The 15,747-nt window shown below is 44.6% G+C and overlaps 1 non-coding gene across 1 annotated transcript; it reads left to right on the top strand.

Annotated features, from left to right (window-relative positions):
- Positions 1 to 14,064: 14,064 nt before the first annotated feature.
- Positions 14,065 to 14,329, top strand: LOC148016564 (signal recognition particle RNA). Its single transcript, XR_015688221.1, has one exon.
- The last annotated feature ends 1,418 nt before the right edge of the window (positions 14,330 to 15,747 follow it).

Here is a 15,747-nt window from a genome sequence, read left to right as displayed (position 1 = left end):
TGGCTCTACAGTGCATGGAAACCACGCAAGCTCGACGTAAGGCTTACCATGACAGCTTCATCAAGCACAAGTTCAAAGAAGGTGATTTGGTCCTAGCCTATGATTCACGATTTGGCAAGTTTCTTGGCAAGCTCCAACAGCGGTGGATGGGCCCATATAAGGTACTTGCTGTCAACCCTAATGGCTCTAGACCGTTGATGCCTCTGATGATCCCTTCCTGATCAATGGATATCGCCTGAAGGAGTACTTTCCTCCTTGGGGATCCTGACAATCATGGTCACCTGATCCTTTCCCTCGTTGGCGCGGCACTATACTTCTTATGATGTTAATTCTGATAGCCGTTCTTCAGCTACTCCTGATGAGGTGGACGCAACCCTCTGTCCCCTCAGCCTCATCTTCCAGCCTTGATCTCTTATCCTCTATTTTCCACCAGCGACAGTGGCGAGGTTGGTTCTGATACATGGTCTTTCTACCATTCCCTTGCTTAATTCGAAGAAAAAAAAAGAAAAAAATATACATATCGGTCATGGGAGAAAAGGACTTAGGTCCCTGTCATGCCGACCTATTCTTCGAGAAAAGGTGGAAACACCCTCGGGAATAGGGAAAAAAAAAGATAAGAAAAAAACAAATTTGTTATGGGAGAAAAGGAAGCAATTCCCTATCATAGCAGGCCTCGTTCCAAGAAAAGGTGGCAAACACCCTTGGGCGAGAAGCTAGCTGTGAAAAAGGTGGCAACACCCAGCAGTCCAGAAAGTGGATTCATTAATTGATATCCCCAGGATCCAGTTCCGAAGCTACCTCCCTTGGTACGCTGTGTCCTGAGTCTCTCTGCAAGAGCGTCTAACTGTCCTCTAGCAGACAACATGTTCTATCCAATACAATGTTCGATTTGATGGCTACCTCCCTGGGTACGCCTCTTCAACAACTGACGACGCGATCTTCATCGACAAACAATTGAGTGACATGAGCTTTCATCCTAACCGGATGAGGACGTGAGTATGGGTTGCCCTCTGTAACTATCAACAACGAGTGAGACAGAGGGTGGGCTAAGAGACCAGTCTTTCCCTTCAAATCAAATGAGAGGTGAGTAGTGTGAATGAAGTGTTGCACGCACGGGATGGGCCTCTCAATGCACAAAGCACGATTTGTTTCTGTGCACTGCACCATAAGGCTCCCTGGCCTTCCTTCACGCACCATATGCCGGCACAGGGCGGGATGCACAGTTGCACCATCAAATGCGCACAAGGCATACAACCTTTGCACAAGTGATCGTGAGGATTACATCAACGGGTTTTAGGAAATGGTTGCCCTCTTGTATCTCTCAGCAGAGTGTGAGACAGAGGGTGGGCTGAGTGTGACTGGAGTTTCTTCAATCAATTACCGAGAGGTGAGATTGAGGGACGTTACGACACTTGGAGTCAGGTATGTTCCCTGGTTTCCTATGCACCCATGGGATGGGTCTTTACCGTCATCACAGGACACGTCACCCTGTTCAGTACACTGCACTGTAAGGCTCCCTTGCCTTCCTCCTTGCACTTATGCCAGACGGGTTGGATGCACTAATGCACCATTAACTGTGCACCCTGGCATACTCCCTCTACACCATCCCCTTGTCGATTTCTAACCAGGGTATGCGATATGGGTTTCAATCATTATTCCTCGAGTGATATTAGTCATGGGGCGAGTGACAGTTCTTTCATTCCATTTGAGTGATTGTAAGTTGAGTGTAACATTCCTTATCATCGATAAATTTCCTGTGATTCCTTCAACCAGCTACCTCCCTGGGTGCTGCTGCGTAGTCCCTGCCATGAAGGACGTGTGCTGTGAAGATGCCTTGGTACCTCCAGTAGCCGACAACAACACAGGATGTGCCATTGACAATCAACCTTGATCCTCAACAAAATGGGCCAAGTTTTTCTAACCCTACAACTTCTGTTTCTCAGTGACGTTCATGTTTTAAGTGTGGGGACATTAGTGGATGGTCTGTGGCGTGGTCCTAGGTCCCTGTTGCTGGGTTAACCCTACCCGTTCATGTTTTAAGTGTGGGAACGCATCCCTGCGCGTCTACATTACATACCCTTCTGCATATGCCTCAACCTGCTAATGCCTCTATGCCATGACTTGTTTTTACCTTAATGGGGTACCTTCCAACCCAAGCGTTCATTTTCCACCCACCCTTGGGGCTGTTCCCTTGCAGTTTTCCTTCATTCCCTGATTTTGTGGTCCTGCCATGTGAATGCACACTATGTTCACCGAAGTCCCAATCCAACCTTATAGCCATGTTCCTCCTTTTGCATGACCATTTTTCCTTTTTACCTACCCCTGTTCTGGTGCACGGTTTTCGAGTTATTAATTTTTGAAGCATTTTGCGCAAATTAGCCGATTTTTCATATGAACGCGCTTTGCTTGCTTCAGAACCGTGATCTGACGTCATAGCCCTGACAAACACTTTTCCCCTGACATTTTTCCTTTTTACTCCGTGTCCTTTCGATGCACGGTTTGTCCAATATTAATTTTTCGGTTTTTTAAGCCTTTTTCATGCATCTTTTTGACATTTTTCCATGTGAACCTGCCCTGTTTGCATCGGAATTCCAATTTGATTTGACAGCCATGTCCCCCATGCCTTCCCCCACCTTTTTCCTTTTTTATCCACCCTCTTTCGACTTCTGGATTTTTAATTATTAATTTTTCACTGAGTTTTCGAACGTATTTTTGGTGTTTTTGCATGTGAACCCCTCCTACTTCTGCCGAAACTGCGTTTTGACATGATAATCTTGTGCCATTCCTTCCTGCGAACATTTTTCCTTCTTATTGCATGTCATTCCGGTGAATGGTTCCAATATTAATTTCTGATCCCATTTTCGGGTCTGTTTTTTGGGTTTTTCCCATGTGAACGCATCTTATCTTAGTCGGAACTATGTTTTGACGTGATAGCATTGTTGGACACGTCTTTCTGCACAATTTTCCTTTTTCCTACACTTCGTTCCGATGCACGGATCTTCCGATATTAATTTTTAATTGTGTTTTTTGGTCCTTTTTTGTGTTTTTTGCACGTGAACGCCCTGTCTTTCCCCCGGAACGTCTGTTGCACATTTTTCCTGTCTTCCCCCTGCCGTCCTGCCCACTTTTTGTTTTTACGACATTTTGTTTTGACGTCCGGATTGGGAGGTATTAATTTTTCTTTCTTTTTACGTGTTTTTGCGAGACTCGTCCCTGCACGTGAACGCGCCCGTTTTCAATTTCATGCATCTCCACGTGCCCCGGTCGCATCCGCGTGCCCCGTACCGCCATCCCGACGCTATTTCGATCCCGTCACGGCCGGTAAATTTTTTTTACCCCGCCCCACGCACGCGCGCGGGATGGGGCTACGCCTCTCTTGCATGGGCCCCCCGCCCATTTCCTCCCTTGGGCGCCTTCTTGGGCCCCCACCCACCTTCTTGACCACCCTTTCCCCTACCCTTTCCCTCGCGCACCCCCCCGTGGGCTACGCCTGTACCCTCCCATGGGCGTACCCCACCCATTTCCACCCCCATCCCCCTATGGGCACCCCCCATCCCATGGGTTCCCCCTACCCTTCCCCTTGGGCCCCTACCCACACCCTTCCCTATCCCCCCCATCCTTCTCTCTCCCCGACCCCTCCCCACCCCAACTGCCTCCCTCTCTCTCTCTTCATGTTCCCTGCGCGTTTCCATCCCCTCTCCATCTCCACTTCAACCTCCATCTCCTTCTCTCCCCTCCTCCTCTTCTCCTCCGCTTCCCTCGTCTCCCGCCTGCTCACCTCCATCTTCATCCTCTCCTCCCCTCCTTCTTCTCCCATCTGCTCCTCCCCTCCCCTCCATCTTCTTTGTTGAGATGACAAGCTCAACACATGCAGACATTGATGATGGACCACCTGGTTAGATGGGTCCACACGTCTACACTTAGCACGTCAGTGGTCATTATGCATCTCACATGGCCACTGACTCATTACTTATTATATTCAGGTCGTTACACCTATTTACAGCTGGCATAGTTATAGCGCCAGTCGACTAGTGTAGTCGGTTATGCATTGTTTGACTTAGTAGGCCACTTTCCTTTTATGTTGTATCTTATCTATACTTTGTGTACATTGTAAAGTGTGTGGAAGAAGAAGAAGAAATCAGCAAGAAAACGTTTTGGCCTCCATCTCTCTTCTTGTCTCTTGAGTGAGCTTCTCCTTGTGCATTCTGTGTGTGTTCGGCGTAGCATCTTGAGCAACCCCCTCCACCACATGATTCTTGACATCCTTCACCCTACTCCTATCCTTCCCCTCCTTCCTCTCCCTCTTCTCCGCCCGACAGCGCCGCTGCACACGCCTGGTTGCCGCCGCGCTGCATCCTCCTTGCTGCCTTCGCCGAATGCCGCCTCGCTGTGGTCGCCCTCCCTCCCGTCACGCCACTCGTGGCGCCCTCTGCACCCGCCCTCCTTCGTACCTCAGACGGCCTGCACCCCCGCCTAATGACGACGCCTGCCGCCGCCTCTGCCGCCTCTGCACGCCCGCGCCCTACCTCCTCCCTGCCGCCGCCTCAAGGACCACACTGCCGAGTCGCCAGTCCGCCGCCCCGCTGTGGCCTTCCCCCTCCTCCACGACGAGTGTGCCCTCCTGATGCCTGCCTCCTGACGCCTGCAGCCTCTCCCCGCCGCCGCCGATGACCACGTCGTCCTCCTCCTGCCCTCGCCTGGCATGCCGCCTCTGGCCCCGTTGACTTCCCCTGCACACCACGTGTCACACACAGAATCACACCACCCACACCCACCTAAGCCCCCCTTCCCCCCACTGCAAACACACACCCCACCTACACCCCCCCAAGCCCCCCTTCCCCCCCCACAAACACACACAAACCCACCTACACCCCACCTAAGCTCCCCTTTCCCCCAAAGCACACCACCCCGCAGAAAACCCCTCTGAAAGCCCCAGTCCCACCCTCACACTACCAACCAACCCCCTACTCCCATCTCAGCCCCCTTTGCCCCCCCACAGGCACACCCGCAGACAATCCCACCCAAACCCCTGTTCCCCTGCAAAACCACAGAAACCCCTCCATAAGCCTTGTTCCCCCCCCAGTAGAACCGCAGAACCGCAGATCACCCACCAAACCCCTCCATAAGCACTGTTCACACCCCCGCAGAACCGCTGAAAACTCCCCATAAGCCCCTGTCACTCGCAGAAAACCCCCTTTACGCCCCCCTTTCATCCGTCGACAACCAGCAGTCCCACGCAGAGCCCGCAGGCCCCTTTTCTCGTCCTTTGACACGCGCGAGTGGGTGATTGAGATTGTTTGTGATTGTTCGTGTGCGGGTGCGGGAGATCGTTAGCTGGCTGTTTGCACGCAGCTGACACGTAGCCTATTTCTGGGTATTTTCCCGGATTTTTTTAAATTCAAAAACCCGCAAACCTTCAAAAAACATTGAAAAAGTTTAAAAAAATCATTAAAAAACACTTAAAATTACAAAAAAAAAATCACAGAAAAATCTTGAAAATTTCCCAATATTTTTGCAGTAAATTGCCATATTTCTCTAACCTGCAAATTTCAGAGAAAAATAATAATAATTCAGACCATTTTAAAATTAAAAATTCTTTTAAAAATACCAAAAAAATGAAACAATTCATTCAAAATGCTAAAAAATTCCAAATTAATTGCCAAAAAATTCCTACAAATTCCATTCATATTTTTACTTATTTTTGGACTATTTTCTAAGCTTTCAAAATACTTCATTAAATCCTAAATTCATTTTAAAAAATCCTCTTTCATTTAAACCACACACTGAAAAATCTAGAAAAAACTCCACATACCTTTTGGATTAAGAAGAGCGCATTCTTTGCATAAACATACACCCACTACCAGGTATTTTCCCTTTTATATTCTTATTTTTTCCCGCTACTCCAAAATCCACAGATAATTTTTAACATGAACCCTAAATACCACCATGGCATGCGCATTCACGCTAAACACACCATTTTTTTTAATAAAAATAAACCCGCCGTTCACTTAGCACGTGCTAAGTGCGCTTAAGAGGCACTTTAATATTTTTAATTAAAATGAACCAGCCGTCACAAAAGCACGCGCTGGCAAAAAAAAGCGCTCCACATCACCTTAATTTGTAATCAATGAACTTGCATTTAGAGACCCAGTCTGGGTATCGAAGTCCGGGATTCGAATTAAAGCACCGCTTTCACCTAATAATTGGTAATTACATTTTTAAGAAGGAACCGCCGTTTTCTTGATAAGGTTTATCACTTAATAAAAATTCACACATTTCTTAATAATTTATTAAAATGAACCTTTCATTAAATTAATATCTCCCTCACTCCACTTAATTCCCCTTTTTCATGAACTTGTTTCGTGGGATGGGTATGCGAAGTCTTCGGAGTTGTCTCCATGGTCAAACACCGGTTTATCAAAGTTGTGGTCTTGATGTGTGTTGGTTGTGGTAATGTTTTGGTTCAGTTTCTTTGTTATGGTTAAGGGTATGGTGTATAGTTTTTTTTCTTTTATTGCCTGATACGGGGATTTGGGTGTTTGTATGTTGCATAGCATAAAGCTTTCGGTCGCATATGTCTCGAGGTCATGTCGAATTTTTTCTAGGCTGTGGTTTGCTTGGGGTTAGTTGGTCGAGTCACGTTTTACCACTGTGGTTGATATCTTATCCTTGGTTTTTTTGTCTGTTGCTTTGCAGGCATTCTCCTTGATTGTCTGTGTTTGGTGTGTGTGTAACCATTTGAATGGCGCCTTCTCACGCTCCTCCCCCTATCCAGTACGTCCCACTAGTCGATAGGGATTACTCTTCTCTACTCACTTTTGAGCCCCTCACGAAGGCGGGACTTGCTGCTTTTGTGGCTACATCCTTTCCATTGCTTCCCGAGGATCCATCGTTGTGTGATGAGTTTCTGGCCTCCTACAGCAAGAAGTCGGGACTGGTCCAGGGAATTTCTATGACTTTGACACCTCGAGGCCTAGGGAAGGCTCTGTCTCTTCCTTCCAAAGGTGAACCCTTCGTTACCACTCGTCAGCTTTTCTCTAATGAAGAGAATTTGAAGTTGTTACAAAAACAGACAAGGGAATTGCTGGATGTTAAGAAGGTGATCAACTCTTCAGGAGTTTCCTTTTCCATGATCACTGATCTTGTGTGGAAGATGGTCTGTCAGTTTCTCCAGGACAGGTTTATGCCTGCCAAAACGCCATCTGAGTACTTGTCCAAAGAGCTTTTCACAGCTTCAAGGATGGTGTTAAAAGGAGTAGCTATTGATTGGAGCACTTACCTACTCACTAAGATGGATCAACATTTCGTCAAAGTCACCAGGGACAATGTTACCAATGTCGCCTATGGATCGTACTTGTCTGCCTTCTTGACCTACTCAGGTTTACAGAAGAGTGTGCCTCCACCTCCTCCATCAGATCCAGTACCTCCTCCTCCACCTTTAGATGAGTCAGAACCCATTGATATAGAGGATGATGATTCTCCGCCTCCCCTGGTCATCCAGCGCAAACGCTTGAAGCGGGTAGCGGATAAAGCTCATTCAGTTCTTCCTTTAGTGCCCATTCCTGCTACCTCTGGCAGTGATCTCCCTGGGTATCTCACTTTTAATAACCTGTTCAGAGCACATCGCGAAGGTTCGTTGGATATATCAGTTCCCTCACTGAACAGTCTAGTCTCAGGAGATGCAATTCCTTTCCTCTGTAAAGACATTCAGAGTTCCATTGAACTGTCAGTGAGACAGCCTGTGTTCAACAGCTGTACGCTTCCTTTTATGAAGAACTGATGCAGTCTAAGGACCAGTTGCATAAGGCAACATCCGAGTTAGCCTCTGCTAAGGATACCCTAGCAGATTTGTTTAAGCAGATGGAGCAACAAACCCAACTGATTGCAACCCAAAGAGATGAGATATCTTCTTTGAAGATTCAGTTAATAGGGGCTCAATCAGAGGTTACTAGCCTCTCAGAGGAGAAGGAGAGGATGTCCAGAGACGCGCAGAAGTTCCAAACTCTTTTAGATGACAAACTTTCAGCCTTACAGACTGCTAATGACACAGTGGAATCACAAGCTTCCCAAATCAAGCAGTTGCAAGATCAACTGGCAAAGTCACGGTCTGTTCCTCCAAGCCCTAATGTTCCCTTGATTCCTTCTCTCTCACAGCAAGACTTGGCAGTTCTTCAGAGATAGGCTACCTTGTGTCCTCTCTTCCAAGATAAAGTGGAAAGATTGCAATCCAGGATGGATTTGATATGGTCTACATTTGAGCAGTTTCAAGAATATGTTCCACCAGTTCTTTATCCACTACCACTTACAGAAGTTGGCCTTCTACATGAAGCTTTCCACGATGGATTTACCTCTTCTAGAGGATGGATGGAGTGGGGCTTGGTCTCCTAAGTTATTGACAGAGGTGGTAAGGATGGTGTTTGAAGATTCTGTCACGACAGATACCATGTTGATGTCATACATGTATCTACGAGGAGACTTATTGATTCCAGAAGAGGTGGATATGGCATGGTATGTGGGAGACGTGGTTCTACAAGCTGTTTTGTACGTCAACCATTTGGAGTTATGAATAGGTGGCATGTTCTAGAGTTACTCCTCCAAAGTGGTTAATTGTCCTGATACTTCCTGGCATACCATGATTGATTCTGTGGTCCTGAATCAAAGACATAACACAGCCCTTACCTATGCCCAGAGTACTAATCAACTGAGGATGGATCTCTAAGCTTATCTTTCAAAACATAATCCGTTTGATTCTACCTTCTTTAATGCCTATCATAGAAGATCTCTCTTAGGACCTTATGTTCCTACCCTCTTGTATTACCAACAAATGGCTCACCGATATGATCTATATCTTTCCCTTTGTCAATCTAATTCCACAACTATTTTACCCCTTCTTTTCCAATCTTCCTCTTTTCCTCAAATTCCCATTTTTACTTACTGTTCCTTTATTGAGGATCGAGTATTTTCCCCTTCTCCACCATGTCCTTCTCCATCCATTCATGTACCTTCCACCTTTTCTATTTATCAGTTAACACCCTTTTTAAGTGATTCCATACAAATTTCTGCCACTCCTTCTTTAAATCATTCTTCCTTTTATGATTTTGCCTATCCCTCCCTTCATCCACTTTTCCTTATTCCACTTCCCTCTCCTAACACTTCTATATCTCAACCACCTCAGTTGGTTAGTGACTATGACGGGTTTGATCATCAGATTTCCAGAAGAAGGGGATGGAGCTCGAATGATTCCCTTACAAGATCTCATATAAATTGGCCAGTAATTCCAGGGGAATGGACAGCTGCCAGTCAAGCTTATCAGAACTATATTCATTTTGCTCAGCAGTATTCACAGTCTGTAGATCCTTCAGTGAGATTAACTGCTCACTTTGCTTTTGGCGTATATGCATAGGCATTCTCATAATGATTCCAAGCCTATTCCAAAGTTGTGCATGAATGTCAATGTGAGCATTGATTCCCAGCAGCTGGATATATTGTATTTTCATGCCCTTTGTTTGCCTAGCCGATACCTTGTCCTGTTGGAAAGGATGTGCTGTCTTCAGTTTTTTCAGAATCCTCCCAAAACATTTGTAGATGAATCCTTGTCTATGGATCGTTTCCGAAATCATCAATCTTTCAAGAGGGATCATCTTCATTGATACCTTTCCAATGTATGATGGATGATTTTTAATGAAAATCTCTCTTTTTGGAGGAGTCATTCAGATGGTTGTGTTGTGTGTAGTGTTTGTGTTGTGAGTTCATTTATGTAAAACGAACGTGGTGGTTGCCTATTGGATTGGATTTCGTGCGAGCTACATTTTGAAGAATTGTGGTGATGGGGTCGTGGTTGGATGGATTGTTTTTGAAGAGATCTGGAAGATCCCAGTTGAGCTTTTGAATGAACTTGTATTTCCTTTTTCTTGGGTCGTGAGGACGCTTCCTTATTAAGTGTGGGGATATGTTGAGTGTTGAAATGACTTGTTTTTTGGTTGATTTTTGTTGTTTTTGAGAGCTGAATGGTTGATTTTATGAGATGATTGATTGGTTTGGAAGTGGTTTGAGAGTGTTTTGGATGATATTGATTGTGTTTTGGAAGTTCATGATGTTTATTAGTAGAGATATGAGGTTCTGTGATGTTCTGATAGGTTCTGATTGGTTCTGTATACCTTCTGTATAGCTTATGTTTTGTTTTGTTTTGTTCTGATTGTCTTCTGTAAGGAGGGATGGAGTATCGATTGATGAAGATTGAGATATTGTGAAAGATTATTGAATAGTTTTTTAGAGTTTGGAATGGTTTGAGTATGAGTTATGTGGTTTTGATGACCTTCTGTAGGTCTTTTGTAGAGCTTCTGTCTCTGTTCTGTTCTGTACTGTAGCTGTTCTGGTACTGTTCTGTAGACTGTTCTGTATGTGTTCTGATGGATGAGAGTGTAGCTTGGGAAAGTTTTCTAGCCTTGGAAAGAGGTGAATATAAGTGCAAAAGAGCTGAAAGAAGTGAAAGAAGTAGCTGCTGAAGACTCAAGTGAAGACTCAAGTGAAGTGACAGTAGTGAGCTATGAAAGGACACTGTAGTAGCTCTGGTGACTCTTCATATCAGACATACCTCTTGGGAGGGGTATCCACGACCTAAGAAGGATTATTGAGAGTGATTTTGAGAGATTGTAGTGAGGATATGATGTATTATTGATAGAGAGAGAGAGAGAGAGAGAGTCAGAGAGAGCCAATTCTATTAAAACAGAGTGATTGTATGTAAGAGATTGGGAGAGAAGACTATGAAGATATTGAAGATGAATACTATGTGATGTATTTCCATTCAAAGATTGTGTATTCCTTTGCTTTCTTTGTTCTATTGATGGATTTTGTGAAGATATTGAAGAATATGGTTGATTCTATCAAATCCGTGGGAGATCTACATGATGCTGCATGAAGATTTGTTGTGCCTGGTGTTCTTTTCTTCATTGTGATCATATAAAACATAATAAACAAGCTTGTTGATGTTACAAGATAGATTTTCTTGCAAGAGAATTCCCTGTTCCTTGGTGTTCCTCTTGGGGCTCCAAAGGTACAGTAATGCTTGATAGTAGCAAGGAGATAATGCTGAAATCTTTTTGCAGCATATACCATCACTAATCCTTGTCTTTTGGTGGTGGAATAGTTCATTTCCACCTAGATGAGCTGGTGACTAGCAAAGTTCATAGGGAAATCCATGATATGCTCATGAGGTTTTCATAACACTCCATTTTAGAGGCATTGATTTATACATGGAATGTTATGGGCCAATCTAGAGCTCTTAGAATAGGAGCAATCATGAGAGTCCTTTTTAATGCTTTGTAGGAAGCTTAGCATTCCTTAGTCTAGGCCCATGTAATTAGTAGATTGTAGAGTAGTCATGTGATGGTAGCATAGTTTAGCATAAAGCATCGATAATACTTGATATAGCTCATGAAGCACTGTACCCCCTTTGGATTGGTATGTGGAGCGAGGTTCATGATAACCTTGGTTTTAGCAGAGTTAGTAGCAATTCTATTCTTAGACATGACATAGCCCAAGCTTATTCTATGGTTGACCCACAACTAGAACTTGAGAGGGGATTCAAGGAGAGGTTATAATACTTGCATCTTTGAAAGACTAGGTGAAGCTTGTGAAGATGTTATGCCTAGTTAGAGTGGACACATAAGTCCTCGACAAATGCCTACATGCTGCGACAATGCTCTTCAAGTAGATTGTGTGAACTTGAGGAGGGTCACAATGTGAACTCAAGTTCAGTCAAGGTATAAACTTGGAGTGTAGGTAGATGAGTTTGCAGATAGTGAATGACTCATTATTACTTGTGATGGAGTCTATCTTAGACAACGTAGATCTATGCAAATGAGGGATTAAAATTTTTTAAAAACCATTTATTTTTTAAAAATATTATATAATTTTTAATTTTTGCCTCTTTCGACTCCTAAGCCCGTAAGGCTACCATTTTTTGTACCATTCTATAAGCTCTCAAGGCTACCTTGAGTTTAGGATATGGCCATTTTGTATACCATTCTATAAGCTCAGAATGCTACCATGCGTTTATTATCTAAATTTTTTTTAGAGGAAGAGAGTAGATTAGTTCGGATATTCATCAGTGTTTTACTTGTCAATTATACTTGGCCATTTTCTTGTGGGTAATATGGGGCTGATCTCCTATGAATGACTAAGAACATTGAGAGTAGATTTTCTACAACTTTGTTAATGGTCAAGAAATAAAGCGTCAATAGTAACAAGAGCTATCAAGTGATGCATCCCATGGCACAAGGTTTATTTAACAGGTACAGTAATGCTTGATAGTCAACAAAGAAGGTGAAGGGTGTAGCAAGGAGATAATGCTGAAATCTTTTTGCAGCATAAACCATCACTAATCCTTGTCTTTTGGTGGTGGAATAGTTCATTTCCACCTAGATGAGCTGGTGACTAGCAAAGTTCACATGGAAATCCATGATATGCTCATGAGGTTTTCATAACACTCCATTTTAGAGGCATTGATTTATACATGGAATGTTATGGGCCAATCTAGGGCTCTTAGGATAGGAGCAATCATGAGAGTCCTTTTTAATGCTTTGTAGGAAGCTTAGCATTCCTTAGTCTAGGCCCATGTAATTAGTAGATTGTAGAGTAGTCATGTGATGGTAGCATAGTTTAGCATAAAGCATCGATAATACTTGATATAGCTCAGGAAGCACTGTACCCCCTTTGGATTGGTATGTGGGGCGAGGTTCATGATAACCTTGGTTTTAGCGGAGTTAGTAGCAATTCTATTCTTAGACATGACATAGCCCAAGCTTAGAACTTGAGAGGGGATTCAAGGAGAGGTTATACTACTTGCATCTTTGAAATACTAGGTGAAGCTTGTGAAGATGTTATGCCTAGTTAGAGTGGACACACAAGTCCTCGACAAATACCTTGAGCTACTTCCATAGCATGCATGTCCTTAAAGATAGTGCTCATGACCCTCTGGAGGGTTGCTAGTGCATTAGTCAATCTGAAAGGCGAGACAATATAAGTGAATATACCCCCCCCCCCCCCCCAAATTGGTGGGAAAGGTAGTTTTTTGGTCTTTCATCCCGGTGGACTTGCACTCGATTATATCTTGCAATCCCGTCTAAGAAGCTGTAAGTTTCTTTCCTACTACTTAGTTGATTATGTGGTCAATGTATGGTAGCGGATAGTGATCTCCCTTGGTTGTGGCATTTAATTTCTTGTAATTGATGCGTATGCAAATTTTCCAGTTCTTTTTGGGTATCATGATGATTGATGATACCTAGTCTATATGCTCGATTTTGTAGATGAATCTCGCTTTTAGCAACTTATTGATCTCCTCCATGACATGATGAGAATATCGATGATTCATTGGATAGGCTCACTGTTGATTAGCTTTTGGTACCATCCCTTAGAGGAATCTTGTGGGTGAGAACTTGCAAGGAAATACCCTTAAGGTTGAGGCAAAAACATCTCTGTATTCCTCCAACAAGTTAAGCAATTGTTCCTTATCCTCCATAGTAAGGTCCTCAATAATGTAAATGGGCTTAAGGGATTTCCCAACATGGAGATAACCGGGGAATAATATGTGGACTAGTATGCTGAGCACAGTACTAGTGTTCATGCACCAAAGCTCATACAACTAGCGCTGTGTAGTGTTCATAACGATTCTAGCATCCATGCATAAGTATGTGTCATATATAACTTCGAAGTAGAGCTGTTTTTAATACTCTGCATATACCGTACGTCGAAAAGGAAAAGGCCGTCCAAAATCCAAGGGAACGATCTTCTAATGCATTCTTCCTGAGTTAGCCTGGATCTTTGCTGAAGCTCCGGATTTCAAAGGAGGCAGGACGGCGGCTCTAGAGTGTGAGAGTCTAGAGAACTCGAAAGCGTCAACACATGATCGAGGTCACTGTGTGTGGAGGTGTGTCACTCGGGACTCTGGATCGGGGCGCGGGCAAGAGGGCTTTCATCTCCCACATGCGAAGCTTGGCACGACAGGTACGGTTTACATTGCGGCAGCCGGCGGCCTTCAATGCTCTCGTTCCTGGGTGTATTATGACGCCTGTAACCCGAGGAGGGGGGAATGTACGGTTGGGCGGATGTCGACGGCTGGTATGTTGTACTGGGACGCAAGGCCGTTCTTGGATGCGGCCCTTCGCAGCGGCGCCCGTTTCCAAGTCTCGAGTGGACGAGATCGTAGCCGCCCGGAGGGAACTGGCATCTCTCCGTGCTTGAAGGAGGGGGGACCGCGTGAGGCCGGAAACGGAGCAACGCTACCCCTCGCTCTAGACGGTGGAGGGATAACGCCACCTTTGTCTGCGGGCCAACCTTCGGCCTCCTCTCAGTCCCCGGCGACAAACCCTCAAAATTTTGCGGATCTCGATAGACACCAATAATTAGTTTTCTTGGCACCCAAATAGATGGCACATGTGGTGGACGTGGACCCGCAGTCCCGTCATCTTCTTTGTTGTCACCAGAATCGGCTACCACGAGCTTATCTCGAGTGACCGCGACCAAAACCAGATATGCTGGCAGAAGGAACACCACTCATGTTGTAAGGTTCAGAGCTGGAGACATTGAAGGATTCTAAGGGGCGGTACTTAGAGGCCGTCCATAAGCCGCGGCCTAACAAAAGGTGGAGGCAAGAGAGCCCGACAATGACGATATTTGTCATGCTTCATCTCCTTATAAGTCCTCATCCATACCCAAAGTGAAGGCTACTGAATGTTATAATAAATCGGTTCCATCGCCAATGCCTTGATGAACCTAGTTCCATCATCAACTACTAAAGGAGGTCCCAATCCTCTTGAAAACTTCTATAGGATATTGGCCTCAGGAAACAACCATGTTTGCATTGGATTAATTGTCCATTCCGATTGCATAACTTGTACCTCATCCTAAGTTCACTCTACGTAACTTTTTGTCAGCTTTGTGTCCTATTGGGCCTGCATCATTCGGATATCTAAGGTAGACGGGCGATCTCATTACACTAGAGTAGACTTGTTGGGATCCTTGGAAGTGGTCTCCTTATCGTTAAAGGACTCGGGTGGCTTCTGTTGGTGCTACTCCTTGACATCATCTTGTTGAGTGCAAGTCTTCTCCTATTGGGGGAAACTTGTAGGTGTGAGCTCTAAAGTGAAAAGTGTAAGGGGAGCAACATGCATCATGGTAGGGAAGCGTATCCTACACGATTTCAGGAGTTTCATCCCATAAAGATTTTATCTTAGCTTCAAAATTGGCATGGTAGCAGAGCACATCATTCTACAAGATTGTGCCCACTCGTTCAAAGCCGCATTCTACTATTCCAACACCTAACAGTATTCCTTCAACAGCTCCAAGGTAGGATGTTGAGATGAACCACCTGGTTGTAATATGAATACATCCTCCATCTTTCCGAAGCCAATACAATATGTTCATCACTATCCGTAGTGACATTCTCCTCTGCCAACTTCTCGCTCTATGACTTGTCCTCCCACTTGATAGCTAAGTCCTTGATTGGTAGCATAGGGGGTAGAGTTGAAGGTGCAGCGCGAACTCGCAAGCTTTGTGTGCACATTCATCTAGTATTGTTGCACGTGGATAGGAATTGAATCTCATTGTAAAGATATTCGATGTTGATAAAATCAAGAAGCCACTAATGAAACTACTTCCCAACGCTCCATAGCATTAGCTGGAGTTGGGTTGGAAGGATCTGCTATTTTACATGGTAGATCACGATCTACTTACTTATCAATATATCAT

This window comes from Lygodium microphyllum, chromosome 23 (genome assembly GCF_053477565.2).
Source record: "Lygodium microphyllum isolate KBCC chromosome 23, Lygodium_microphyllum_v1.1.10, whole genome shotgun sequence".
NCBI classification, from domain to species: Eukaryota; Viridiplantae; Streptophyta; class Polypodiopsida; order Schizaeales; family Lygodiaceae; genus Lygodium; species Lygodium microphyllum.
The sequence above is the reverse complement of the archived record's forward strand: the minus strand, read 5'-3'. Positions and strand labels throughout refer to the sequence as shown.